Raw genomic sequence first — 27,617 nt, forward strand, 5'->3', positions numbered from 1 at the left:
AATTCGGTTGAGAAGCAGAATGAGAAATGCTCGATTGAGAAATGCTCGAAATGCTCGGCAAGGTTGCGGCTTGGACATCCGGCCGGACGCTCAAGGCAGCGGTGCCTACAGCAGGGAAGGTCCATGAATGGAAGCTGTGACCTCGGACGTCCAAGCGGCTTGGACGTCCGAGGTCAGGCGCTCAAGACAGCGGTGCCTATAGCTGCCTACAGCGGCTTGGATGTCTGCTGCCTTGAGCGCCCGGTCGGACGTCCAAGCCGAGACCTCGGACGTTCGAGGTCGCGGCGTCCGTTCATGGACTTTTCCGCCAGTATCTGGGTGTCCATGATCGGAGGCACCGCTGCCTTGAGCGCCCGGCCGGACGTCCAAGGTCGCGGATTGGACGTCCGGCCAGGTGCTCAAGGCAGCGGGGTCTGTAGAAAAGAACCATCCACTTACCTGGTGGAATGACATTTGAAATGACAGATACCAGCACACCCTGGATACTGTATAGGCACTGCATACCGCTCTAAACAGTAAAATAGATTGCGAGCGCCTACTGCTTCATTGACGTGCTTTAGACGCCTCTTGGATTTGCATCTAATTTGACTACTGAATCGAGCGGTATGTGAATCAAAATATGCGCACGGCAAATGAGCGGGCGCCCAGACTGCTGCACTGTTTCTTACGCGTCCTTACTGTATCGGCCCGAATGTAAGAGAGGCCTAGATGAGTGTGTGTGTGTCGAGCTATGAGGGGTGGTGGGGGTGGTAAGTTTAATATAGTGTAGAGCAGTGCTTCTCAACCCAGACCTCGGGGGCACTCCTAGCCAGTCAGGTTTTCAGGATATCCACAATGAATATGCATGAGATGGATTTGCATGCACTGACTCCACTGGATGCGGATTTTTCATGCATATTCATTGTGGAAATCCTGAAAACCTGACTAGCTAGGAGTGCTCTGAGGACTGGGTTGAGAAGCACAGGTGTAGAGGACCTCGGTCTGGTCCAGTACGGCATTTCTTATATTCTTATGTTCTTTATACAGGCAAAAGAGGAACAGATTACTGTGGGGAGGGGTAACAGGGAGGACAGAGTGTGTAAGCAGGGAAAAGAGCAGCCTGAGGCAGAACATTAATGGTTGGGTCATGGGGGGGGGGGTGGAGAAGAGCATGGAGGCATGGGTAAATGTTAGCTGTCAGAGAGGAAGGTGAGGATGGAGAAGATCAAATAGGGATGACAAAGCAGAGAGTTATTACCATGTAATGTCCTGTCTCCAGGTCAATCCTTAGCTCCACCAGGGCATTATTGCACAGTAACTGCCTGCTTCCAAGTCCATGTAAATCATTACTTTAGGGGATTGTTTTAGGTGTCCAGCGCTTTGCATTGTATTGTGTGTGTTATATTATGATGTATGTGTGGTGCTGTTTGTATGAGATTTAGGTGGAGTGAGATGGTTGGGAAGCTGCATTTCGGGGGCCCCTGATAGATGGAGGCAGGTGACAGTAGGCGATTCCTTGGGCTGAGGAGAGTGGGAGGTGGTTAGGTGGCTCTTTCTGGAAGCAGTCAAGGAGGCAGGGAGCGAAGTGGTTGAAGGTAGAGAGGTGGAGAGGGAGGGCAGAAGGACGTGGGTAGTTTTGGTTGAGGGTGGGAAGATGAGTCTTGGAAGAATAGAGGTGGGAAGGAAAGAGTACAGAGAGAAAAGGCAATTAGTTAGAAATTGGTGAAGGAGTGAAGGGGTCTGGACATTTTTTTTATGATGGCCTGATCCTAGAAAGGAAAGTCGATACCATTAAAAGGCAAAAGAGTATTCCTAAAGGGAAACAAAGATAACTGAAAGAGAAAGAAGGAAAGGAAAAAATGGATGAAAACATCTCTAGAAACAGGCTAAAAGTAGTGACATCTCTTTAAGGCTGGCCAAAGAGGTTAACCATGGGGGTGATGGCAGCAGCCTGAGCTGGGGCTGCTCTTGCCTGAGGCAGGAGTGGCTAATCATGGTTGTGTCAGAAGCGTCCGTCTGTCCAGGAACCTCGTCAGTGGTGCATCCAAACCTGGGCGAATCATTCTGAGGAAGCTGGTCCGGGGGCAGCAGATCTCAGGACACACGGCACATCAGAAAAAGCCCGAATACGTCTAAAGCGAGTAGCACCAAATAGTAATGCTTGGGGTTTGTCGTGTAGCGCTACAGAAATGTTAAATAGCAGTACTAATAGTAGTAGGTTTATCAAACTGTTCTGCTTATTATTATTATTTTTTTTTTTTTTTGGCTTGTCATACACTTGTAAACAGAGAGTTAGTCGTCCCGTGTTTCATAAGGCAATCAAAACTAGCAGTAGCAGAATGCTGAGAGTCAGAAGTGAAAACCAAGAACCTGCCTTGTGTGACCTGGAGGCATCTGTTCACTCTTGCAGTGCTATGCACAATTTAACCTTTCCCCTGTAGACTGGAAAACAAGTTTGTCCTACATGGACTGTCGTCTTAGCTAGTACGATAAATCACAAATCATAAACCTAGTTAACTTCATGTTGCCACAAAGTACCTGGGCAAGGCACTCAAGCACAACAGTACAATCCTCATAGGCATTTCTAAGGGCAGGCGAAGCAGAGGAAAGGACATAGGTGGATCAGGGCAGGCAGTAAAAGAGGAGGCATTGGTAAAGAAAAAAAGGAGGATGTGAGGATGGCCAAGCAAATTCCTGGGGTGGAGCAGAAAAACACGCTGACTCCAGCCTTTCCTAATGCAGTAATCAGTTTTATCCACACAAAACCACACTTCGACAGACTGCCTTACCTCAGAACAGTATACTTTACAGAAGCTGTCTCTCCTGGAGAGGGAGGGGCCTCCTGAATCCAGCTGAGCTTACACTCCTATCCTCCCCAGTTGGTCCCGCCCTCAGGACTCTCCCTGCCCCGCAGGTTCCCGCCCACAGAGCTCTCTTTCTCTCTCTCTCTTTCTCTCTGTGGGATTTAAGGTGGACCAGGCAACCAGCCTGGTCCTGCACAGATATAAAGGGGAAAATAGGGGCACTTTGTCACAGAAAGCTTCTCATATTGTTACTCTGCCTCAGATTGCTTCAGAATCCTATATTTTTTTTTTAAGGAGTCAATAAACATGTGGACAAAGGTGAACCGGTAGATGTGGTGTATTTGGATTTTCAGAAGGCGTTCGGCAAAGTCCTGCATGAGAGGCTTCTAAGAAAACTAAAAAGTCATGGGATAGGAGGCGATGCCCTTTTGTGGATTGTAAACTGGTTAAAAGACAGGAAACAGAGAAGGATTAAATGGTCAGTTTGTCACAGTGGAAAAAGGTAGTGGAATGCCTCAGGGATCTGTCTTTGGACCGGTGCTTTTTAATATATTTATAAATGATCTGGAAAGGGGTACGATGAGTGAGGTGATCACATTTGCGGATAACACAAAATTATGCAGAGTAGTTAAATCTCAAACAGATTGTGATGAATTGCAGGAGGACCTTGCGAGACTGGAACATTGGGCCTCCAAATGGCAGATGAAATTTAACATGGACAAGTGCAAAGTGATGCATATAGGGAAAAATAACCCTTGCTGTAGTTACACAATGTTAGGTTCTGTCTTAGGAGTTACCACCCAGGAAAGAGATCTAGGCCTCATAGTAGATAATACATTGAAATCATCAGCTCGGTGTGCTGTGGCAATCAAAAAAGCAAACAGAATGTTAGGAATTATTAAGATGGGAATGGAAAATAAAACGGAGGATGTCATAATGCCTCTGTATCGCTGAGTGGTGAGACTGCACCTTGAATATGTACAATTCTAGTCAACAAATCTCAAAAATGATATAGTTGCACTGGAGAAGGTACAGAGAAGAATGACCAAACTGATAAAGGTGATGGAATGGTTCCCCTATGAGGAAAGGCTAAAGAGTTTAGGACTGTTCAAGTTGGAGAAGAGATGGCTGAGGGAGGATATGACAGAAGTCAACAAAATTATGGAAGGTCTTGAACATGTAAATGTGAAACGGTTATTTCCTCTTTCGAATAATACAAGGACTAGGGGGCACTCCATGAAGTTAGCAAGCAACATATTTAAAACAAAACAGAGAAAATTCTTTTTCACTCAACACACAATAAAGCTCTGGAATTCATTGCCAGAGGATGTGGTTAAGGAAGTTCGTGTAGCTGGGTTTAAAAAAGGTTTGGATAAGTTTGTGTAGGAGAAATCCATAAATTGCTATTGATCAATAGATAATAGCCAATGCCTGTTGCTGGCATTATTAGCATGGGATCTATTTAATGTTTGAAATGCTGTATTAAAAAGAAATGTCTTCACAAGATGCCGAAAAGACGCCAAATTTCCCTCTTTGCAGATCTCTCTAGAGACAGAGCACCAAATAATCGGGTGGGGGGGGGGGGGGGGGAGGAGATTGCATACATACAGAAACATAGTTGAGTTCCAGCCAGTTTAAAATCTTTCAAGGAGGGTACCATCAGAACTATAATGGCTCATAAGTTAATCGATTCCTCAGGTATTCAGGACCAAATCCTTTCAAAGCTTTAAAAGTCAAATACAGAAGTTCATCTAAAATAAATAAATGATAATATTATTAATACTAATACTACTACTACTACTAATAATAAAGAACCAAATTCGATAAAACATAGGTAACTACTGAATGTTCTGTAAAATCCAGGAGGATCTGACATCAGCATCCCAGTCCGAGGGCCAGGTTCCTGGCGCGGGCCCTTTAAAAGGTTTACTGAGGCGCGCGCGTCTAGGGAGGGGCACAGTGTTGCTGGCGGTGTCTCTCCGCCAACCCCACGGAGAGGCCCGACGATGGAGGCATCCTGGCCGGAAGTCCCAGGAAGTGGAGCAGGGCTGGAGGCGCTAGCGGGAGCCTGAGGTTGGAGTCAGCGGCCCACTGCCGCAAGCGAGTCTGGAGTCTGGACGTTGCTTAGAAAGGTGAGAGGGCCGCAATGCGGGGCTGCTGCGGGCGGCGAGCGTAACATATTCTCCATTGAAAGTGAAGACAAGGACTCTTTACCTTTGGCTTTAAAGGATTAGCTGAAGGCAACAAGTTACGCAATATAAAAAATTAGTGCTTAGAAGGAAAAATTATTTTTATTCTAGAACCATATTTTCAGCTGCAAATAATTCTCAGATGTGCTGGAAGTTAATCTTCTTCTTCTTCCTCTCTGGATGTTTTGCCAGACTAGGAGACTTTTGTGCAACTACAAAAATGCTAAACATTCAACACAAACCAATCTTATAGGTCCTGCCACTGTGGCAAACTGATACAAAAATGACTCATATGGACAACCAACCAGCTAATAATTTCTGAGATGAGATGAGGAACCTCTTGCAAGATACTAAGACAATCATATGCCCTTGGATCCACAACCATCCTGGTGGTTAAATGGACCAACATAACCTCCTCACCATTATGAATGCCTCATTGTTTGAGGATTATCTCCCTTTGAGCCTTAACAGATCACTATTGGTGCCACTTTTGAAGAAGCCCTCTTCAGATCACTCAATTTGTGACAATTATAGGCTGGTCTCAAACATGCCATTCCTGGCTAAGATCATAGCGTGGGTAATGACAGCCCATTACTCAACATTTGCTGAGAATTTGGCAGATTTGGCCCAACATCAATCAGAATTTAGGACAGGCTCCAACAAAGAGTCTGCCCTTCTGCTTATGACAAATAACCTCTACTACTACACTGTTTGTGGTGTTACAGCACTACTGGTATTGCTAGACCTGTCCAGCACATTTCACACAGTGGATCAGATGATCCTGCTGGAGAGAATTGCAAAAGAAGCTGTTGGAGGAGGGATCCTTCAGGAGATATCATCTTTCTTACAGGGTAGAAAATAAGGTCTCTGCTCCCACAGTTATAAACCATGGGGTTCCACAGGCTATCTCCTTGAGTCTGCTATTATTTAACATATATATGCAACCAGTTGGCAAAATATTTTGGAAATTTACTGTAGGGTATCCTCTGTATGCAGATGATTTGCAGGTCTATTCACCTGTGAATAAAGATTTACAGAGACAATGAACATCCTAAAGTCATGCCTGACAGTCATCTTGAAACTGCTTCTACACAGCAAACAAACTGAATGGAAAAAAGATTCTGTGAATGGGTAATACCAGTACTCCTAGGAGTACAATGAGTGCCAAGTAATGCCTTGGTGAGGTGGTCTGTACCCTTAAACCGATGGTAAAAAGTTTGGGGGTGTAGCGGGACTTGTTGTTGCCCATGAAACTGCAGTTTATAAGAAATAATTCAAAATATCAGCTAGTAAATTGTGGTTTAATTTCTATTTAATATCAGCTGTCTTCAGTTACAAGAATCTCACAGGTCACAGAAATATATTCACTGTCACACATATTCATGGTGGATATCCTGAAAACCCAACTGACTGTTGGATCAATAGGACAGGTATAGAAGCCATTGAACTAAGAGGGGGTTGCCTTAAGTCAATGTCCTTAATGGATAAAGCAATCAAATGTTATCACTGCCTGTTTTACAAAGGGGAGGGAAATATATGTGTTTCCAAAGAAGAAAACAATGTAAAATGAAAAGAGCCATACCAGGGGTGTCTAACTTCAGTCCTTGAGGGCTGCAAACTAGTATGATTTTCATAGTATGCCTAATGAATACACATGATACATATTTGAATCACAGCCTTACATATAACTGACCCCTTCGGTTGGCCACTAGATGGCCCCTGGTCCCTGCTTAGAATCCTTACATCTATGAACCTTTCATCCCATTCTGCCCCTCCCAACCTGGGGGGTTTGGATTGGTCCTCATCCTATTTAGTGCAGCCATTTTAGTAATCTGAGTGATCATTTTGAGTTAGATTACGAGCAGTGAGGATGTAGATTTTATACTCTCTGGTGAGGCCATCCTGCCTCATTAGGAACTTTAGTTTGGAGGAGATTTCTCACTGTGCACTCCATGCCAGAGGATCTCCCTCCTGTTTTTCTACAGTTAGATAAATTTCTGCCGGTTTCGCTTTGGGACTCGCGTGAAGGGGCTGAAGACCTGTGAGCCCACTCTACACCTTAAATAAGGCAAGCACCAATGACAGATTTTTCTGTGTGAGATTTTTGATGGCCAAGATGTATCCTGATTTTTTCCAGAAGAAACTCCTGCTTAAATCTTTCACCCTTCAGAGAAGGCTCCCTCCAGACAGAAAGGACAAGGGCTAAAGACCTGTGAGCCCTAATCTACTCCCTAGATGGGGCAAGCGCCAGTGATAGTGAAGCGGCCGTCACTGAAAGATGTTTCAGAGAGCAAGTATTCGGATATTGTTTGAGGGGAAGTTTTTGATTCACACCTCCCCACAGGGTTCCAGGGCTGGGACAGACTGGTTCCCACGTTCTAAAGACTTTTCCTGCAAGAGAAGTCACCAGTACCAACATCAAGGAGAAGGACCAAGATCTTGGAGTTTCCCAATCGGATCACCACCCCATGGGACCAGGACAGGCTGGACAATCGTGAATAAAAAAACTGAACTCAGATAGGACTTTCTGTGTTTGAGGGGACCCCTCCAATAGGATTCCCGTTTGACGCACTGGGAGAGCTTTATGCACTTTAAAATCACCATGGGAAGCTTTATCCAGATACCCGAGATAAAGGACACCTATCCAGAAGAGAAGAAACACCGTCATCCATCAGTCAGCTGTAAATTCACCTTTATGAAGAATGGACTTTCACTGTTAAAGAATCAGTAAACATTTAACGCCCACTGCTTTGTCCTGCCTGGTTTGTCCCAATATCTAAGACCACACAGAGAGAGAGTGAAAGCGAGACACACACAACTGCCTGGACCATAAGTGAGAGCTTCCCCCATAAAAAGGATTCTACCCTTGGGACAGAGAGTAAAGTTATGGGAGAAGTGCTAGCCGGAACAGCTCCCAAGAATAAATAAGTCTGTGTGCCATTGGCACCTAACCCACCCACCCCCAAGTAAGGATCACATAAGCAAATCATTGTCATGCATATTCACGAGGGATATCCCATTTGCGGCCCTATAGGAATGACATAGGATAGCCCAGAATATACTTATAGTAGCCTTCTGCAATCACCCAGATCTTACAATTGCAGTCAATGGTGGAGGGTTTGAAAAAGAGTGACACCTTTACAATTTGCTCAGGCACTTGTGATAAGAGAACCTCTACAGCACAAAAATAAAATTATTTAGAGCAGACCCTCCAAAGTGGTGGGTCATCTAATTCAAGTGAAGTCCCAATATCTTTTAAGAGACAAATCTAATCTTAGACCAGCCAACTTTCTCCACACCATCCTGTTTCCTGTCTCTCCATTGCTCTCATTTTAATCATCCTGCCACTTCTTTCAAAGGCCAGTTCTAGCTTTTATATTACCCTCTGCAAACAATTACTGTGCTGGCTCCACTTCACCTTCCCCTTCTCCTTCGCGTTCATTCAGTCTCCGTCCTGGGCCTTCCTAAAAAAAAGCCATGCTCCCTCCAGCAATCTAAACTTTAAAAACTGACACCCCTTACCCCCTGGTCTTTTCTCCCCTCACCCAGAATCCATTGCTAGTGCATTATGTGTCCTAGGCAAACCTTATAGCTTTGCAACCCCCTCCCTTCAGCCCTCTCCCCACACAGAGTTAAGAATAATAATTAATTTAAAATAGATTTTACATGAGGTAAAATTACCACTTACATTATATTATATTTACATGAACTGCTGTGGTGCCAACCAGAAAACGCTGCAAAAAAGACATTTGGAAAATATATATTTTAGGCCTATTGTAATGCATATTGTATGTGGGCTTGACTCTCAGAAAACCACGAGTAAAGTGAATTACAATTACAATATATAAAACTCCCATACTAAAACAGCGCTAACTGCCATCAATCAATCAATAACAACCTTATGAAAAGGCAACACTGCAAATATAACAGGCCCACCAATACACATCCTATTAGGAAAAAAGAAGATACCAGGCTGCTATGGATTCCTACACAGAAACTACACACTAGCAGAATACCTCACCTCTGTCATACATGCAGAACACAGAACAAACCCTCACCAAATACAGAAAAAAGAGATCTTAAAATATAAATAGAAATGTAAGGACAAAACCTGAGCTGGAAATTGCAACAAGCCAGACTCTGTATGCAATACAACAATGGAAAAACAGAACCATCACCATTTCTCAAACATGAAACAATACAATCAAGAAATATATTTATCATAATAGTAAAAACATACTAATAAAAAGAATATTTCAGAACAGCTGATGAATAGAAGATCCAATAATTAAAAACTCATACATTTTTTTAAAATGTCCCAAACACCAATAAAATATTTAAAAACAGAAGACACATTGAATAACACCCAAAAATTAACTTTTGATTTCTAGTCACCTTGAATTGTCATGGATTAGTGAGAGTGGGGCACACAAACTTTCTACTCCTTTCTCTCTTACATACAGTATATTCCTTTCTCTGTTTTATATAACATATAATACACTCACTTATAAATGCCCAGGACTCCATCTGGCTGTGCACAGCCCTCAGGCTCTATAAGCCATCTAGGAACCTGAGATCTGTCAGCAAAGACCTACTTGAAGTCCCTACAGTTCGACTTGCAAGATTAAATATTACAAGAGAAAAAGCCTTGTCTATAGCCGGTCCCATCCTTTGGAACTCCCTTCCGAATGTGTTGAGACAAATCTCGAACCATAAAGAGTTTAAAAAATCACTTAAAACGTATCTGTTTAAAGAGGCCTTTGCAGACATTGAACAACAAAACAAACTATCAATAAAATAAAAAACAATCCCCATTGTCTTATAACTTTTTCATGGCATTTCATCTGAACTCTATTTTATTTTAGATGGTTTTTTTTTCCTATCTCTTATTATGTTAAAAAAATTTAATTACGTATGAGAATAGGGATTAATAATAATGAATTGTATTTTTCTCTAACTGCTACATTTTATTAATTTTTCTTTTTAATGCTATTTTATTTGCTATTTTTATTTTTATAGTTTATTAATTTAATTATTATACTCCATAATTATTTGATGTCTTGTGAACCGTTTTGGTCAATATTCATTGTGAAAGACGGTATATATATGCTTTTAAATAAATAAATAAAATAAATATAACCACCTAGAACTGTTGCTAGAGCTCCCTCTGTATCTCTCTCTCACACACACACATGGTCCCTCCCTCTCACATACACACACATACATGCTCCCTCTTTCAAACACATGCTTACACACATGCTCCCTGTCTCACACACGTGCTCACACATATGCTCCCTTTCTCACATACATGCTCACATACACACATTCACATGCTATCTCAGACACATGCTCACACACATTCTCTGTCTCACAAATGTTCTCACACATGCTCCCTCTCTCACACACATGCTCACACACATATACACACACACACACACATCAGGGCCTCTCCAGCTCTTTTTTGGCTGCTGGCGAGTTGGGAACTACTGGGCAACCTGCAGCCTCATCCTTGTCCTCATCTTGGCTACCAATGGAATGGGGTCCACTGGATGGATTCCATGGCCTCCTCTTAATTGAGGCTGCTGGCAGGTTGGGTTCCCACGGGCAGCCCAGGGTCTCTTCTGAACTGGCTGCCAGTGGATTGGATCCACTGGGCATCCCCGCAGCACCCTCTTAACTTTGGCTCTCAGTGGCCCCCAGGCCAGTGTACCCTCTGAGTCACTGCCCTGTGCAAGCGCACAGATAGCACAATCGTATGCACCAGCTCTGCTCCTTTTCCATGTTTATCTTTTTCCCTCTGTTCTCCTGTTACCATTGCAGATAGTTAAATAAAACCTTCTTTAACTACACACCATGTTGTGTAGTCATCAATGTTTAAGAAAGACAATATAAAACATCTGGGTATATGCCAATTTACAATAACATCGCAAACAACTGTTATACCATGTTGCTATGTTTGTGTGACGAGCGGCATGAGAATGAGCCCTTGTTGACGTGGTGCAGTTGAAGCAGCCTCGCAGGCGAACTTACGAGGCCTATGCCAACAGCGGGAAAGACTGGAGCTTCACCTATACCAGCCGCCTCCCCCGCAGGTTGAGCCTTTGATTTCTAGTGGATGGGTGGACTTAGGTGGGTCCCTAGGGCGGTGGAAAGAGCAAGAATCCAGAGGCACAGAGGGGTCAGGACAGGCAGCAGACAAGCGTAGACAGGGTACAAAAGCAAGAGGTCAGGTCCAGGAGGTCAGGCCAAAGATGAACGAAGGTACACAGGAGACGCTGGATGAGACAGCAGGGTGAGGCAAGGATGGGCAAGGCAAAGGAACAATCAAGAACGCAGGAGTAACATGCACTGCTCTAGGCAGGAGAGCCATTGCTCTGGCATCTGCCGCTCCTCGGAAGGGGCCTTGAGGTCACGCCGCAGGCCCTTTAAGAGTGGAGCCGTCAGGTGCGTGCGCACCCAAGGAATTCAGGGGGAGTGGTGGCTGGCGGCGTCCCATGCCACACACTGAGCGGCGTTTCCAGTGCAAGGTGGCATCCTGGCAGCGTCAGGAGTGAGTGAGGCAGCTCGAAGGGCTATCCCACGAGCCACCAAACGTTAACAGTCTGACAGTACAAAGTCAGCGGGCACTTGCCAAATCTTGTTTAGAAGATGAATGCAAAGATGGCTCATTGTGTTTTGTCTCCAGCCTTTCTTTTACCCTCTTTTAAAATCAGTTTGGTTTAAGGACTGTGTTACAGAGGTAATGCATATTACTAGAGAAATGTGCAGCTGAAGACCTTCTGATGGATACAGTTCTATAATAAAGCAATTAGACATGAGGCATGCGTGTGTTGTGTAAGCAGCGAGATGAGAACGCACGGTTTGTCTTTTTTGTTTTGTAATCACGGGCAGCAGGGCTTGGTTGACAGGAATAGGTGCCACTGAACATCTCTATGTGCATAATCACACAACAATGCGTGACCAATGGAATGTTTCAATAATGGGGGGGGGAAAAAAAAAAGGAAAAGAATTTATAATGCAATTAAGAAACACACGCTCCTAGTGACTCTCCCTCGGCAAAAAGGTCATTTAAAAAAATGTCAGTTTCCAAAGCTCCATATCTCTGCAGGATGGCAGGGGACAGCTTGGGGAGATCAGCTTTTATGCTGTTTTTTTTTACAGTGGGCCAGTAGACACTAGGGCCTTCTATCGTACAACACCGGGGATGGTAATTTTTCAAAGGCATTTCCATGAGGAAAAACAGCGCTTTATCTGCAGAGATGGCCTTTTACAAAACTGCTCACCCGATATGTGGGTAAACTTATGGGCACAGGGCTTGCATGCGTGTACGTTCGCCCGCCGTGAGCAGAGATGCCCCGGTTTCCACTTACCCTCATCCTGAAATCCCTTCTCTGAGATCCACTCCCTTCAGCAGGGGCATCAGCGGGAGCCCTTTCATCCGAGAGAGAAGCAGCGCTGGGGCAGGAGCCGGTCCGAGGAGGCCTGCATCATCGGGGTTGGAGTGGTGGAGAAGCCTGCAGCAGTGAGAGCCAGGGCGGTGAGGGAGAAAGGTGCCCTTCTCAAAGGGGCCTTGTCCCCTTAACTTGAAACTCCACAGGATGGAGCTCAATCACCTTGGGAGACAATGGGGGCTGGTGGAGCAGTGCCCTGTTGCCACAGTGGCACCAGATCAGCTGCTACCCAGCGGAGCAGCGCAGCGCAGAAGAAGCACCGCTATTGCTGGGAATGCCAGTATGCCCAACTTAGGTTTTCTAGTTGGTTTGTTTTAGGCTTCCTTACTCGGGTTTTTGTTTTCTTTAATCTTTAGAAGTTGTATTGCTTTTTATGGCTTGTCTAATGCCCCGGCTAAATGTATGGAACATATCCCACCGGAAGCCCCACCTAGATTTAGCTGGTCAGAGGAGGAGGAGGATTTTCAAATAGGTCAGTTTATTTGAGCAAACGACTTTGAAAATTGCCCTCTGAACTGGCACCTCGTTTTTGAATTCTGCCTAAAAGCATGCGCAGGTCATAAAGAAATGCATAATCTCGTCGTTTCTGTTTCCAAGTGCCTGCAAGCCTTGCTCAGCATTTCCTGAGACCATAAAAATGATTTTGCAGTGGGGTCTTTTCATTGTAAAGAGACTCACAGGCCGCACCGAATCATAATTCTGAGGTGGCACTCTCTGCTTGTTGGGTGCTTACCTAACATGTCATGAAGCTTTGGTTTGTTTAAACTGAGGGTTATCAACTGGCTCCAGATTTTCAGGACAGGCTGATCCAGTCCTAGGTTTTACCCCACTGCATCCAGGGACTTGTAGTTTTGCTTTTCTAAGGACCTGCAATCAAGAAGTCAGAACTGCAAGTCCCTGCATACAATGGACTAAACCCAGGACTGGATCAACCTGTCCTGAAAATCTGGAGCCAGTTGGCAAACCTATTTAAACTCAAAAGCTGCAATTTTCACTAGTAAACCAAAAGCAAGTTCAGAAGAGAAAATCTTTTAAAGAGTAAAGATTAAGAGATCCACTCTTTTAGTAGTTTTAGAGAGAGGCTGTGTGTGTCTTCTCTTTAATATACAGGTCTGCATTCTGGGAGTTGTAGGATAACATTCAGAATGAAATAAAACAAGGTTTCAGGAAAAAAAAAAAAAGCAGAACTCTTTCAGCCTTTTACAGATGACCAGAATTACACTAAATGGGAGCTAGATGGAAAAAAAATGTGAATACTGCTGTTTTGTTTGCACTAACTGGATGAATGCATTGAGAAAAAAAAAAGCACACATCCAGTATGAATATGTTCACGTGCAAGCCTCTGACGCTTAACCAACTTTGCATGACTCGGGGTGGTGCGCTAGCCATGGGCGTTGGATTTGTAATGACAATATATTTGTCTGGGAAATGAAGAGGAAGCAGAACTTATCAGACATATAATCAGCAGCATGAAATCATCCTATTAAAATAAGCCCTCCATTTTGCAAAGGTTCTAATATCCCACCTTAAGATGCTTCAAATGTATAGGTAACTATAAAATCCTGTTTTTATTGCTTCTACCCCAGTGCTAGCATCAGCCATTGAGAGAAACAATTCAAACATCCAGAAAAATGTTCTTGTATATATAACATTGTGTCATTTCTTTTTCCTGTAGATGTTCATTGTATTTCATGCCTTAAGCTAGTCATTGGGTTCTAATATTCCTATTTAGCTACTGCTGAAGTATATTATAATAAGTATTCATGGGGACGCTTCATTCTGAAGTGCTCCTCTTCAGAAATACTGTGGCTTCATGGCCCTTTATAAGTTATTACTAGGCAATTTCAACTAAAAATGAATTTTTAAGGCAACTGCAGCTGAGGGCTCAAGGCAGGGGTTCTCAACTCAGCCCCTACGGACTGCAAACAGCTTTAGTTTTCGGGACGGCCCAAGCTCTGCAAATTAGCTTCGTTCTTAGAGCATGTACGTGCACATAACATCTGATAACCTGAATGCCAGGACCTTTTGCAGCCCGCACAGAATGTCAGGCGAGGACACAGCCTGCTCTGGGCTCTTGGGCTGCACATCTGCTTTATTGATCTCTCTGGCGCAGTCCATCAGCATCAGGAGGAGGAGAAAAAAGGAAGTGGAAATGTCAGGCAGAGGAGACACAGATAAAATTAGTATCCTGCTGCAAGAATTTTCAGATGTAGAATTAGGTTCCTGAAGGTATTTAATGAGCAAATGTTCATCAGATATGGATTTGGCAAACTATTTTTAATCTTTGTGAGGAATTAAAGGAGAATATGGACAGTCCAACAGAGATACCCCCATGATGTTAAAAGTTGAGAGGGCTTTATTTATTTATTTTGAGCAAAATTAATGTAAGAACAATTAAATGTTATTTTTCCTGCAGGTGATCATGGTGATTCTCTCAAACATTGGCTAATGTCTCCAACTTCAAATGCTTCAAGTCCCTCAGAGGAAACTCTTCAAATTACCAGATCAGTCAAATAAAGAACTTTCACCATTTTAAAAATGAGATTTAAATGCCTAGAAACATCTGGAAGTACATTATATTACATCTCAGGTATACACTTGAGGGGTCAAATTTCAAAGAGATGCTGAGTGGTAAAAACAGCTAGCTAATTTTAGCTAGTTATTTTTAGTCAACACTAACCAGCTAGGTTGGCATAAAATTTGCTTAACTCTAACTGGCCAAAATTTGTGCCAGCTAGCTTCCAGCAGGTGTTGCGTGGCTGTGGATGCTAAGTGGCTAATTGTTAAGAATGCCCTGGTAATGCCCCTGAGGCAGCCTCTGTCTTATTCTGCTAAATTTGGCTGCCTTATGAATTTAGGTGGGGGAAATGTAGCTGGTTAATGGAGGGAAATGTTGGAAAGCAGAATTTTAGCCAGCTAACTCTCAAAGCTATCCTCTTAAATGTTTTGCAAATCAGACCCTGAGTGGCTATATTCTATAAAATGTAAAAAGCTGGACATATCTTTACAATTTTAGAGGAATTATATAACAATATACTATCAGATTTATCTATGTATCAAAGTCATTTTTAGGATAACAAAAATTATCTTCCAAATATCGTGCAGGTAGACATATTTTAACATTTGAACTTAGTCAGAAACCTGGCTGAAGATTTCTGCCTCTTCGGTCTAGCTGCATGAGATATGAGGTCTATCCATCACCTGGGTGTTCAGCACAGCCTATCTGCACCTTGCTGCCTGCCCTTACCTCAGCCAGATCCCATCAGGGAGAGGTAAGTACGTATAGCATTCGCGCTGGTCCATCTGTCTCTGGTGAAATCCATTCTACTCCCCTCTTCCTTAGCCAGCTGCGCTTGCATGTGACTGTGGCACTAGTTGCACAGGGTAGGGATAACCTGCCTACTAAATCTAGACCTGGAGGGCACTTTGTAATTGGGGCTAACACATTCAGCAGATGCTTAAAGCCCACTTTCTCCATCACCTGGCCATCCAGGGCAATCATTTCCTTGATGCTTCTAGTTACTATTTTTGATGCTGCCTGCCTCTTGATCTAGATCGGTGACATGGAACACCACCCCATTTTCTCTATGATGGGTGGCTGTTGCAGACGCATAGCAGGGAGCTGCTGGTCCCATACCTGACTGGTGCAAGGAACCATGGAATCAGCTGGGGGAAAGGCCTTCCCTTTTTCAACCCCTTTCCTCTGGATTTTATTTTGAGTGGCAGAAGTAGTCCCAGGCTAGTACTACCACCCATATCTGGTGCCAGTACTAGTGGGTGCTGGTTCTGCAGGTGATGCTGCACACCAGCATTTGTCAGATGTCCCACTTGCTTCTCTCAATGATGGCCTTATTGCAGTGAAGACAGTGAGCAAAGCACAGGAACTCCTTCCAGATCAGGGATAGCTTCCACGATCTCTTCTCTGCATTCCTGGGGGCTGATGCTGGCACTGGAGCTGAGGATGAGAGTGGACCATGAGGAAAAATGCCAGGGACATTACTCACTACCTGTGCTGCCTCTCTTCCTAGGGGTTGCTCCAAACATCGTCAGTATCATCTATTTCCCCCATCACTGCACTGGAGACTAAGATGCTACTGACTAAACCTCCTACATTTTCTTCAACTACTAGCTTTTAAATTTATGATTCAGGGAATCCCAGACAAAAATCTTTATCAGAATCAGTTATTGAAAATGCTGTGTCCATTGCCTCAGAAACAGTAATCAATGTAGAGGAGCATGCTGCTGGATTTGGCTGTTGCACATCTTCCTCAGTCCATGCCCCTGCTCTGCTACTGCCAGCCTTGAAAGGCTCTCCTGCCTTTTCGCTGTGCTCCAAAATAAGACGAAGAGGAACAAGTGGTGGTGGCCTATGCTCTCCAAATTTCAATTGCTTCTGTTTTGAGCTGCCTTCCACCTCTGCCATTCTTTGGCTAAAAAGCTCTCTTTTCAGTTTAGGGATAGGACTACCTTTTTTTTATCATTGCTACTAAGCTGGGCTGGTTCTGCAGCAAATCCTCTAACCCTGCCAAGGCTGTCATTCCTTCCTCTGCCTTTTCTTCTCAGTGAATAATGGAATCTGAATTGCCTACTGGGGGTTTGGATATCACAAAGGAATTTATTTGTTGATACTATACCACCATTCACAGTATCACTCAGTGTGCAGAAATTTCTGTCGCACACACATATACACATTCACATCTATACAGTGTATGTTTGTGCTGTGCACCTCTGACTGATTTCTTTTCCACAAACAAAAAAACTATTAGAGACTTAAACAGAAACAAGGCTGGCAGCCTGGTAAGACTCTTCTTAATCTTCATTTGTCAATGTGCAAACTTCACTGCACTGCTCCAGACACTCAAGACAAATAAAAGCAGTGCTTCAATCTCCACACTCCTACCCTCCCCCAGTGAACAAAGAACGTGTAGTACCACTGCCTCTGTCTTTCTGTCACAGTGAGTGAGACCACTGCAGCAGAAAAGATCAGAAACAGCCTTTTACCTGTGTCAAATCCAACTTTTTAAAACCTTTTATCAAACTCTGAGAGAACATCTCAAATAGATCTTTCTCTACCAATTGCTAGAGAGGAAATAGAGTTTCTTGAACATGCTCAGACCTTTCAGTGGGAGGACATGTTGCATTCGTGCCTGTTCTCGCCCTTGCCCCACCCTCTCTACCTTAGTGGCGACTCTCTTTGGGTCCGACGGATAGATGCTGCTGTGGCTTCTCCTCGCCGTAATTCCTGGAATCCCCGGGCTGGCCCAACGCTGCGGATCCGCCATGTTCCTGATGACTTAAGGGCGCACACGCACACGCGCACTCCAGAGTTTGTACCGGCAAGGGTGCGAACCTCGGGGGCATCCCCCCATAGTGACATCATCTGCTTCCACCTTAAAAGGTCTTTGCTTGCTACTTCGAATTGAGTTAGCAAGGAGAATTCTTTCTCCGCTGCTCTTCCTCCACCACCTTACCCAGGGGAACTCGCTCCTCGGGGGCCCCGCTCTCTCTTCTTGAAGATTTCAGATTGCTAAGACAGGATCCGGTACTCGCTCCATGGGGGTCTATGTCCCTGAATGCTCAGAAGACTCCTTACAATCTGGAAGCGATCGCAGATGTGAACACGGTGAGTTCTATTACAGATAGGAACCGGTACTCGCTCCACGAGGGCCTATGTTCCTAATCTCCGAAGACTCCCTTCTGTGTAAGAGGTTATCGCAGGTACAGAGATCGTGAGTCATTATTGTAGATTGCAGATAGGAACCAGTACTCGCTCCACTTCGGCCCATGTTCCTAAATCCCTTCTCAACTCTCTTCTATATCAGAAGCTATTATATACCTTTATCTGGTGCATTACTATTATAGATTGCAGATAGGAACCGGTACTCGCTCCACGAGGGCCTATGTTCCTAAAACTCTCCAAAGACTCTCTTCTATTCTATAAGCCATCTCATACACAGATATTGTGCGTTCTCATTCCAGACTGCATATAGGAACCAGCACTTGCCTACGGCTCCTGTTCCTGAATATACTGAAGAGTCTGGTGCATAGAAGCCATTACAGATATCTACAATTGTGAGTGTATCATCTACTACTAGTTATGTGCCCAGCATATCCTGTCTACTCACTACCTATAGTCTCTCTCTACAGCTCAGCAATCCAGAGACCGCAATTCCAGTATCGAAGGGCCTTCAGCCCTGCCAGGCACATCAGCTCACTACTACCATCTCTGGTGGTTCTACTTCCTGTCTAATAAAGAACTATCTGTGTTTGTCTCCATACTCCAGCCTAGCCGGTGGTCCCTCTCAGGATATCCTCCTGAGGGCGCTGTCATCTGCCATCGGCCCAGGGATTCACCTATTTACCTCAAGTATCATCCCTTACACTACTAGAGCGGTATTATACGACTGCCACTCTGTGGGAAGCCAATCCACCTCAGATCATTAACTCCGCCTACGGAGTATTACAATTGTTAGCTCTTCCCCTTGGCAGGGTGATCCATAATAGATTGCTAACCCTCTGGCGGACTTATAGTAGATTGCCACTCCTAGCAGCAGGGATTGATAACTGATTGTTAACTCCTCCCTCTCCAGGAGGAGATACATAACAGACTGTTACTCTTCCCCCTACAGAAGGAGCTCGATAACAGATTGCTAACTCCGAGCAGCAGAATTATAACAGATTGCCAACTCCTCCCCTCTGGGGAGCAAATCTACAACAGGACATCAGCGACACTTATTTATTTATTTATTTTATTTATTTAAAACATTTTATATACCGATTTTCACGGAGAGTATCCGACCAAAACGGTTCACAACTTCAAATTATAAAGATAAAAAATAATAATACTAAAGAAAAATAAAAACAAAATAAATAAATAGAAAAAAGTAAAGATTGAAAATAAATACATTGTATAATTATAATCCCTAACACTCTACATAACTAACTAAAAAGAAAATTTTTTTAACAAAACAAGAAAAGTCAGAAATTTAAGAAGAATTACAAAACCAAGGTCCTCATTATCATATAGTTATCAACAAATAGTCTATTAAGCTCCAGATATGTATCATAGACCGATACTGATATTATAAGGAGCTTTGAGTAGAGGTATTCATTTCCTCAATTCCTGCATAAGCTATTTTAAATAGATAGGTTTTTAGAGCCTTCTTGAATTCCTTGTGATCCATAATTGATCTCAGGGAATTTGGAATCGAGTTCCAAAGAATGGGTCCCGCCACTGAAAAGGCTCTCTCTCTTGTTATATTTAATCTAGCCAATCTGACTGTGGGCACCTCAAGCAGATACTTAGAAGTAGATCTAAGATTTCTAGTAGGCTTGTATAACCGCAATGAGGTGCAAAGCCAGGTTGAATCCGGATCGTATATTAACGTATGAATTAATGATAAGATTTTGTATTTCACCCTAAACTTGATGGGCAACCAATGTAACCCATACAGGATGGGGGTGATATGATGTCTCATGGATGCTCCTGTTAATAAACGGGCAGCAGAGTTCTGAATCTGCTGCAAAGGTCTTAAGGTAGAATCCGACAGGCCCAAGAAGAGGCTGTTACAATAATCTAAACCTGAGAAGATGATAGATTGAATAACCGTTTGAAAGTCTGATTTAAGTAAGAGTGACTTTAGTCTTTTTATTGTCTGTAGTTTGAAAAATGAGGTCTTGGTCAAATGTGAAATGTGATGTGTTAGAGATAAATTGGTATCTAATTGTAATCCCAAATTACGAACCACTCTTTTTATCTCAATCACCTCTGTACCTAGCGTGATTGAGGAAGGTGGACAATTAACAGGATTCTCAATCACACTTAACAAAAGGAATTCCGTTTTTTTTGAATTAAGTTTAAGCCTACTATGACTTAACCATTGCTCAATTGTCTTTACATACAAATTACATAATGAAATGGTCTCTATCCAAGATGTTTTATAAGGAATGTACAGTTGTATGTCGTCCGCATAAATTCTAAACTGAACATCCAAGGCTGATAGTATTTGGCACAGTGGGAGGAGATATATATTGAACAACACTTGATCCAGATGACAGCTATAGGCTAGTTAAAAGATGCTTCACTGTGATTTGTCCTCTGTTTGGTCTTGTCAACTTGTCCTGCCTCGGCTTCCAGGAGGCTTTCATGTCACATAGGCAAGAATTGGTTGCCAAGTTACCTGCACCCTTTTATTTACTCACAGCACAGCACAGGCCATAGAATTCATTGGGAAATAGACTTTGCTTTGTTGGATGTATTCCCCTGTGTGACTATATGTACTCCACATCTATTATTTGCTTTTTTTAAGACCTACATGATTTCTGATATATATGTATATGTGTGTGTGTGTGTGTGTGTGTGTGTGTGTGTGTGTGTGTGTGTGTGTGTGTGTGTGTGTGTGTGTGTGTGTATGAAACAAAGCTTAATATGTAAAAGTATGGGGCAATTTTTGAAACTCTACATTTTATGCAAAGCCATGGTTCTCGAAAGTATGAGCATGCATGCACTTTGAAGCATGTATACTTTTAGGTGCTTTTAGGGTAGGCAATTTTCACAAAACCTTTTTGCCAGGGTATATCAGTATTTATCCATATAAATGGCTTTTAAAAATTTTCCTCCCTATTTCAAATTATATGTTTTCACTGGAGTGTTTTGGGAGGGCTGGTGATGCTTGTTATTTATTTAACTAATTTATAGTCCACTGATCCACAAAGCTCAGCAGATTACAGAAACATACACAATTCAACAGAATAGTCATCAAACAATTAAAAAACAACCAAAATAGTCAATAGTACAATGCAATAAAACAAACAAGACAATAGGTACCAGTTCATAAAAGCAAGAGTAAACAAATGTTTCTTAAGTAGTTTTCTAAAATGAAGTAGATCTGTCTCAGACCTAATCTCCAAGGGAAGGCTCTTCCAAAGTTTGGGTCTAGCAATGTTAAAAATGAATTCCTTAGACTCCACTAACTGCACTACACTCTTGGATGGAACCTCCAGTAAGTGCTTCTGTGACAAAGGGCCCAAGTTGATAAGTATCTATGACTTACTGAAGAAATACAAAGGGGTGACAGCCCATGCAGTGCTTTAAAAATTAGTAGCAAAATTTTAAATTGTATATGCCAGACAACAGGCAATGAATGCAAATCAGCTAGAACAGGTGAAATATGAGCACATGATGTATTCCCAGTTATTAAACAGGCTGCAGAATTCTGAACCAACAGTAATGATTTTATATGGGATTTAGGCAAACTCAAGAAAACAGCATTACAGTAGTCCAGAGATCACAGTAAGATAGATTGGGTGACCATCTGAAAGTCTGGAGTGAGCACATCCTGTAGAGGTCTCAAAAGATGAAGTTTATAATATGATGATTTAATAACTGAATTGATATGAGGCCAGAATGAACAATATGAATCCACCAGTAACCCAAAATTACGAGCCTCAAGCTTGTTCAGTTTAATTACCAAACTCTCGGGGGTGAGTTGAAAGGGGCAGAAGTGGTCTAGGGCCTGAAATTAATGGGGGAGGGGGGAATGGTGCAAGGCTGATGGATTGCCTAGTGCCAGCCCTGCTTATGATTTTGTTGGTCTCTGAGTACACTCTCTACCCGATTTACGCCTGTTGGAGAACATTTCTTGGGAACCTCTTTTAATCACATTCTTGTAATGAGACTTTAATTGCTGAACTGCTAGACTACTTATTGGTACTTCATTTGAGACAAGAAGGGTCTCATGAGAGGTAACTACAACAAGCAAAAGGCTCATTTTAATATAACTAGCACTTACCCTGCAAGGTCTAAATCAGCTTAATGATATGAGAACAGACCCACAGAGGAGATGTGAAAAGATCATTACAATAAAGTCAGTGAACATGAATTAAGCCCCCCAGCCCTCTGCACTGTGGGAGCTCTGCAATGATGGGGCCTTTCATTAATTTAGCTCTCTCTGGTATACCTCTCAGATTTTAAATCATCAGTATCAACGACTGCATCTGCTAGTACCATCGAGTTTAAAATCTTTTAAAAACTAGCTCATTTGGTCAATCCCATCTTAAAACCCCCGAAATTGTAATGGGAGTTACCTGATAGCACTAACGTCGGCATTACAATGGGTTTCAATTCCCGATGCACTAAAATAATGAGATTCACAATGCAGCAGCAGCATTACCAAAGCTGCATTAAATACCAGCAACTCAGATGTCCCTTTGTTAACCAGCTTAAATGGAAGAGGCCAGTAAGCATGGGGAGCCATCACCCACCCCCTCCAACCTCAAAAGGCATCCAGCATCCCTCTCACCTTCCCCTCCCCAAAACAAGCAATGGATCTCCCTACCACTTATCTCCTGCAAGCCAAGTTAGCGGGAGAGTTTCCACCCTCATCACACCACATTTTCCAGCTCGGCCTTCCACCTTTAAATGGTGCCATAAAGCGGCGCATTTCATTTTAAATTGTACATTGCACCACTTTTATTGGGGTTCATTGCTTGTTTTGGAGTAGGTGAGGGTGCTAGATGCCTTCAAGGGGGTGGGTGAGGGAAAGGAGACCCAGAGGACAAATTGTGTTTTGGGGAAAGGGACCTTCAAAACTCCAGTTAAGGTGTCACATGTATGACCGCATTAGATGGTATTGATGCTGGATAGGCCAGTAGCATGTTTATTTTTTAAACAAGTCATTTATATTTGCATTGGCATTACCGCATGGCAATACTAGCATGCATCCACGTAACACGTATTGTGCATGGACATTAGGTAATGCCCATATTGGTGGCATTAATGTGCGTTAAACATGGGTTTTAACACTAAAATCCTTTAATGCATTGACCCCCAAATTTGATTTATATCTTACCTATGTAGCCTCTGAGTGGGATAAAACCCAGACACTGAACCCAAAGGCACTCAGTTAAAGATTAGACTCTGCCCACATCAGTTCTCCAGGATAGCTGATACTTCTGAGTGGCCCAGAGCTCCCTGTAGAAGCAAGCTTAGCATCGAGGTCCTTTTGCATAGATCACAAACTCACAGCCCCTTGTGTCCTTTCATAAACAGCAATGATATGAGGGTTTTCCAACTTCTTTTATTGATAGTTGATGAAATGGCTGAAAAATGCTGTTCACAGCTCTTTAATGTTAAATTAAATAGATGTACATTATGGAAAAAATGTAATAAATTGTGACTTGACTCTTCCAGTAAAAGTCTTAATTTGATCAAGACAACTACTTAATGATTTTTTCTCCTCTTCAATTACTCAGATTGATGAAAGTTCTATTCCTTCTTACAACTCGCAGATTTAACTTAAGCCTCTTCCCCACTAAGTAATGGGGAGAAATTTAGTTCTAGTTCTCACACTTCTCCTGCAGTTTTCATACATATCTTAGATTTCCTTCTGGAAGCACCAAGCAGGCCCTCTCCTCCCAAGTACAGACACACTGGCCAGTAGATAAATTATTCTTGAATAATACCTTAAATTCCTTCATTCGAGATATAGATGGGAATCCAGTTCTCCTCAGTGAAATGATGATACAACTACTGCTCAGGTTCTTTCTGGATGAAAGTCTCCACCTCCGTAGATTCACAATAATAATAAGATCTCGGGCTCTGGGATTCTCAGATGGCAAAGTCGCAGAAAAAAATAACTAAAAAAAAGGGGAAATTCAATAAGAGACAGGAAGAGTGGAAAAGCTTCCTTCTCACAAATTAAAGTCTCCCAAAAATGTGGACCAAAACAAAACGGCAAGGCTGTCTGTTCCAACTCCCTTTCCCTAGGCGTCTGTGAAGAAAATGTTTCAGAGTCCTTACTCCCTGGGAAAAATAATCAAACGTGCACAAGCAGGGCAGACCCACAGCAGGGTAACTCAAGAAACACATCCAAAATCCAACCCAACAGCCATGCCCTAAGATGGTGGCAAGGGTTTCTAGACTGCTAGAGCACACCATCTACTGCTCCCACTTAGGGGAGTCAAAACCCCAAACCCTCTTCACTAATCCCTCTGACCCTTCTAAGCAAGCTAGTATTCTCCTTCTGGCAAGGAAAACCAAAGGTTCCTTACACCTAGCTTACAGAATTTGGGGGCTGATTCTTCTAAAACATATGATTCAATGAATGAACATATGATCAAGGCCTCACTTTTCCTGTTATCTCAATGTATTCATTTTTGTTTATCTGCATAGATCTGGGCTCTCAACCTAGGCCTCAGGACAGTCAGTTTTCAAAATACACACACAATGAATATGCATGAGATAGAGGTGCCGGCAGGGACAGTGGCCATTAGGCCCAGTCCCGGTGAAGCACGAGCTGGCAGCTGGCCATTGCACGGAAGATACTTCTGTTCAGTAGGAGCAGAAAGTATTAAAATAAAAAAAATTGGAAAAGCTAGGGAGGGTTTAGGGGTTGGGGAGGAGAGGAGAGGAGAGGAGAAGAGGGGAAGAGGGAGGAAGAATAGGGTTAGGGTTAGGAAAGTTTCCTCCCAGTCCGCTCCTTAATTGGAGCGGACTGGGAGGGAACTGGGCAAAGGCCCAATCGCATTGCCGTGCGTAGTTTTGAAATTTCTCATCCTTTGAGCGCACGAGTCATGGGCCGTCCGCATATGCACGCGCGGACCATCGCTAGTTAACAAGAAACTGGAGGGGAGTGGAGTAGATGTAACTCCATTTACAGTAGAGAATGTATGGGAAAAGCTGGGGAAACTGAAAGTGGACAAAGCTATGGGGCCTGATGAGGTTCATCCCAGGATACTGAGGGAGCTCAGAGATGTGCTGTTGGGTCCACTGTGTGACCTGTTCAATAGATCCTTAGAAACGGGAGTGGTGCCGAGTGATTGGAGAACAGCGGTGGTGGTCCCGCTTCACAAGAGTGGAAACAGAGAAGAAGCTGGTAACTACAGACCGGTTAGCCTGACTTCGGTGGTGGGAAAAGTAATGGAGTCACCGTTGAAAGAGAGAATAGTGAACTATCTACAATTGGGAGAATTGCTGGACCAGAGGCAGCATGGATTCACCAGGGGAAGATCCTGTCAGACAAATCTGATTGACTTTTTTGACTGGGAAACCAAGGAATTGGATCAAGGAAGAGCACTCAATGTCATCTACTTGGATTTCAGCAAAGCTTTTGATACGGTCCTGCACAGGAGTCTGGTGAATAAAATGAGAAGCTTAGGAGTGAGTGCCGAGATGGTGGCCTGGATTGCAAACTGGTTGATGGACAGAAGACAATGTGTGATGGTAAATGGAACTCTCTCTGAAGAGAGAGCAGTTTTAAGCGGTGTACCGCAAGGATCGGTGTTGGGACCGGTCCTGTTCAATATCTTTGTGAGCGACATTGCGGACGGGATAGAAGGTAAGGTTTGTCTTTTTGCGGATGACACTAAGATCTGCAACAGAGTGGACATGCCGGAAGGAGTGGAGAGAATGAGACGGGATTTAAGTAAGCTGGAAGAGTGGTCGAAGATATGGCAGCTGAGATTCAATGCCAAGAAGTGCAGAGTCATGCATATGGGGAGTGGAAATCCGAATGAACTGTATTCGATGGGGGGAGAGAGGCTGATGTGCACGGAGCAGGAGAGAGACCTTGGGGTGATAGTGTCTAATGATCTGAAGTCGGTGAAACAATGTGACAAGGCGATAGCTAAAGCCAGAAGAATTCTGGGCTGCATAGAGAGAGGAATATCGAGTAAGGAAAGGGAAGTGATTATCCCTTTGTACAGGTCCTTGGTGAGGCCTCACCTGGAGTACTGTGTTCAGTTCTGGAGACCGTATCTCCAAAGAGACAGAGACAAGATGGAGGCGGTCCAGAGAAGGGCGACCAAAAAGGTGGAGGGTCTTCATCGAATGACTTATGAGGAGAGACTGAAGAATCTAAATATGTACACCCTTGAGGAAAGGAGGAGCAGAGGTGATATGATACAGACTTTCAGATATTTGAAAGGTTTTAATGATCCAAAGACAACGACAAACCTTTTCCGTTGGAAAAAAATCAACAGAACCAGGGGTCACGATTTGAAGCTCCAGGGAGGAAGACTCAGAACCAATGTCAGGAAGTATTTCTTCACAGAGAGGGTGGTGGATGACTGGAATGCCCTTCTGGAGGAAGTGGTGAAGACCAGAACTGTGAAGGACTTCAAAGGGGCGTGGGATAAACACTGGATCCATAAAGTCTAGAGGACATGAATGAAGAGTAGGTGGCTCGCGGGAATGACGACTACTACCTGGAGATAATACCCTTATTCAATAAACATACACATGGTTAATGTGACTCGAACATTGCTCTAAGCTTCAACAGCAAGAGGAAATGTGGAAAAAAGGATTTGCATTCACAAAAAAGCGGGGAGTAACTTGCTTGTTACGGCGGTTACTACCCCAAACCAAATAAGCCTGATACTTCACTTCAACGCATATCCAGCATAGCTCTCTGCTTGCCAACGCATGCATGTTATAAATGATCACGTCCATGTGTGCACACTGAGAACCACAAGCACATGGACACGCGCGCACTCATTTTAAAATCTACCTTTAAGATTCTGGTGTTCTACAGAATGCGCAACACCCATGGTCAAGAAAACAAATCCAGTTGGTCAAGGTGATAACCGGTATCTAGGATATGGCTGGGAATGGGGACCATAGTAAGCGTACACCTGAAATAATTTTATACAGTGCCATTCTGACATCAGAGTGATGACTTGTGCTTTACATGTTGACATTCGCAGACCGTGCGTTCTCATTTGTCATGGCCATGGATAAAAGCAAACTGATCACACACTAGGTCTACACTCATCTCCTGTTAGTCGCTAACAACTACCAGAGCATGCATGGAAAAAAATAAATGCCGAACATGTTTGCTTTCACGAAACTATCTGCTGCTTCCCTTTTTAAATAAATACAGGAAAGCGGTGCCCAGTAAAAGGAATGACCCAACTTTACTACTTCCTGGTGTCAATACAGAAAAACAAATGCACGCATCAGAAAACAATGAAGGGGAATGGAGCGCAAGTCTGCAAGCTGGTCTACTAACATGGCCAGCACAGCAGAGTTGCAAAACATTACATAGAAATAAGGAAGTGACACGTTTTATCTAGCCATCCATATGAGTGAGGCCTCAAGCATGTTTTACCTCACAGCAGGGGGAGGCGACACACTTAAGAGTAAATGCTTCAACTGACTCAATGCCAGCTATTCTGTGCTGACTGCGCTGCACTGT

At 43.4% G+C, this 27,617-nt stretch overlaps 1 protein-coding gene across 5 annotated transcripts in view; it reads right to left on the minus strand.

Annotated features, from left to right (window-relative positions):
• The window catches only part of PIP5K1B (phosphatidylinositol-4-phosphate 5-kinase type 1 beta), a 303,447-nt gene that overhangs the window by 169,245 nt on the left and 106,585 nt on the right, over positions 1-27,617 (minus strand). Inside the window, exon 1 of one of the 5 annotated variants that reach the window (XM_029612967.1) lies at positions 23,887-24,031. The exons of the other annotated variants lie outside the window; for them this stretch is intronic. The gene's annotated coding sequence lies outside the window, so the exon portion shown is untranslated. Of the gene's footprint in view, positions 1-23,886; positions 24,032-27,617 lie in introns of those variants that run through there. 5 annotated transcript variants of the gene reach the window in all.

The sequence above is a fragment of the Rhinatrema bivittatum genome, chromosome 1 (genome assembly GCF_901001135.1).
Source record: "Rhinatrema bivittatum chromosome 1, aRhiBiv1.1, whole genome shotgun sequence".
In the NCBI taxonomy this organism is placed as follows: Eukaryota; Metazoa; Chordata; class Amphibia; order Gymnophiona; family Rhinatrematidae; genus Rhinatrema; species Rhinatrema bivittatum.